At 32.1% G+C, this 3,116-nt stretch overlaps 1 pseudogene across 1 annotated transcript; it reads right to left on the bottom strand.

Annotated features, from left to right (window-relative positions):
• Positions 1-456: 456 nt before the first annotated feature.
• BDBG_16564 lies at positions 457-545 on the bottom strand (annotated as a pseudogene). The gene has a single exon. The product of its transcript is annotated as a tRNA-OTHER (tRNA).
• Between the last annotated feature and the right edge of the window lie 2,571 nt (positions 546-3,116).

Raw genomic sequence — 3,116 nt, 5'->3', positions numbered from 1 at the left:
GAATTGCATTCATTGTCATTTTCTCTTTAAATTATTGTCATCTGATCTCTTCAAGCTTCTGTTTATAAATTTGAACAGAAGCTAATCTTTTCTCTGTTTCATTGAGATATTCTTATAATTATCTTCTGAATCTTTCTTCACTGCAATGTGATTGATGTGGACAGGTGCTTTATTATTATTATTATTATTATTCTTCCATTATACTCATATGCAAGCGGAGCTTATGATGAGTCCTTGCGTGATGTTAAATACAGGTCAAGTGTTAGTTATACAGGAGGAAATACAGGTGTTGAGACCACGCCAAGATAACAAGAACATAGGAAAATACAAAGAAGTGACAATTAGATACATGCGATAATAACTTCCCAGCCCAGGAACATAGAGCAATTCATTGAAGCGATTTGTACACCTCTGTATTTATTAGAAACCTGAGGTGCTTGAGTTCCGGATTTAATGTATCCCCTGCGGGTTTCGAACCCACGCGCCTTGGTTTCCCACGCCAAGGCGCTACCAGGTGGCCGCATTAACCATTCGGCCACCGGGGCTGTGGACAGGTGCTGATTCATTCTTCAAATGAGAAGACACTGATCTTTCTCTTGATTGAGAAGATACTTGTCTTTCTCTTGAATATGAAGACATGTAGATCAATCAACAGTTGAAAGTAATAAGTTCTAATCAGTTACAGTTAATACATACTTCATATTGACATTGATTGATGACTTTCTCAGAAGTGATCTCAGAGACTCAGAAGTCTGTTCAAACAGTGAAACCTCTTGCTTATGTATAGATATTTGAATCTATTCAATTCATGATATCTGCATTATTACTGTTACTTCTCTTTAGTGCAGGTGTATGAGTGACTAAGATGTAACATCTTCTGCCACTGTTCTGTATACTCTTGAGCTTGATAAGACAGTCATTCAATGTCTGAAGCTGTGTGCAGAAGCCTTCATAAGTTGAGTCTTTATTTACACTTATGAGAATCTGTAAGAGTTCAAAAGTTAATGTCTTCTGAAGCATGCTAATCTTTATTCAATTCTCTCAAGATTGATCATCTGCTTCTAAGATCTTGATGTCAAAATCAGGGATAAATGTTGTAAGAGAAGTATTTCTCTGTCAGACACTCTGTAATTAATCTAATGTCTTCTGTTATATGACAGTGTCTCAGAACAGAATATCATGATATTTCATAATATTATCAGACATTTGTAACACTGATTCACATACTTTTATTCATGAATAAAACTTCTATTTCACATGATTCTTCAATCATTCATTGATATATCAATCTTGATTGATTAATAAACTGATGACATCTTCATCTATGTGCAGTTTTGTGAGTATTTCCATTCTTTATAATGAGTAGAGAGTGAGATCAGAAGTATTGAAATATACAGAAGCATTTAAGCATTCTTTCAGTACTTTTGTATTTAATTCTGTAGATGTTGAAATCACATGAGTTAATTATTAAATCTCTTTATATTGAAGTTGTTGAGTTGTATGCATGTCTATTATCTGTTACTATTATAATTTCAACATTAATCAGAGTCATTGTGACATCATATCTATACTCACATTTAAGAGTTTCATATTATCATTAAACATGATTATATAATTTTATCAGATATGTGATATCTGTGAAATCTGAAGAAGTGTAATTATATGAATATCTTATATATCTGAGTATCAGAACTCTCAGGTCTTTCACTGATATTTTCTTATAAAATCTTATTACAAAGTCAGAGTGACTGATAAGTAAGCTTCTATCTGAGAACTCAGTGTTTATTTAACTGTTTCTCTTTCTTATATGGTGTTACATGTTCAGATATCTCTCAATGAATAATCATTTCTAATAAGAAGATAATGTAGGAATAATTGTTTCTAATAAGAAGACAATGAATATTTTTCTAGTGTAAGAGGCCTATGCTGAATAGATCAGTATAATATTAATAGGTCTTATATAATAAAGAGAAAAACATTAGAGAAGAAAAGAAAGAGAAAGTGTGAGAATCAGTGATCAGAGTGAATATTTATACACATATATAATGATATACACAGTGGAGCTTCAGGGCGGAAGAATCTATACATCTTCATGGCGGCTGAGGATCAGTGATTGAGAATGGCTGAGAATCAGAGCATACACATTCGTGGCGGCCGAGAATCGGCGATCGAGAATGGCCGAGAATCAGAGTGTACGTGTTCGAGAGTGGAGCGGAAGAATCTATGAAGTGTAACGGAATAGTCTATATGATTGATCGGGCGCAGCCCGCCACACTTTCACAATATTAATATATTTTAAGAAATATGACAGAGATTAATCAAGATTGTTTATTTACTTTTATACATTGATAATATTCAATCTGAGTTAGTACTAAAATTATAACTAAGTTAAAAAGAAGATTATTTTCTCTTATATTAATTCTTCTTACACATATCAGTGATCAGTTATTAAAAATAAATTATTATCTTTTTCAAATTATTATTATATCTTCTGAATTCACTTCTTTCACTTCTTTTACTTCTATTGAAGATTTATAAACTCTTTAAAAAATCACTGTAAATCATAAAGTCTATATTATTTATAATTTAACACAGAATGCTCTCTTTCAATTATAATATATAATTACTTCATTCTTCACATCTGATTTCAGGTTATAAAATTTATGAAAAACTCAACACAAATACTGAGATGTGTTGGTGATTACTACACCTACTCTAGTCACGTGCCATCTCAACCTATTCATTTAGTGTAACTCGCGTAGTTAGATTACTATATAACAATGTTATTCTTCAAGAGGTTATGAAGCTCTCTATGCAATGAAAAGCTGCAAAATAATATGCAATTGACATCTTCATGCGTCGTTAGAAGCGTGCCTAGATGATTTATTAAGTGATTAAATCCATGATTAATCTAAGATTCAGATGGACATCTGACTTAACAAAAGAATACATGCCTTTAAAATGAAGAAATGAGAAAATGCTAGAGCAGTAAATGCAAGATTACAGATCACTGTTAATATCAATAATGAATTGAAAGGCGGCTTCTGAGGTGTTTGAGCTGAATGAAATCATCACAGAGAAACACTCTGATGAGTTCAACAATGAATATAAAGACT

This window comes from Blastomyces gilchristii, assembly GCF_000003855.2.
Source record: "Blastomyces gilchristii SLH14081 genomic scaffold supercont1.3, whole genome shotgun sequence".
Taxonomy (NCBI): Eukaryota; Fungi; Ascomycota; class Eurotiomycetes; order Onygenales; family Ajellomycetaceae; genus Blastomyces; species Blastomyces gilchristii.
The sequence above is the reverse complement of the archived record's forward strand: the minus strand, read 5'-3'. Positions and strand labels throughout refer to the sequence as shown.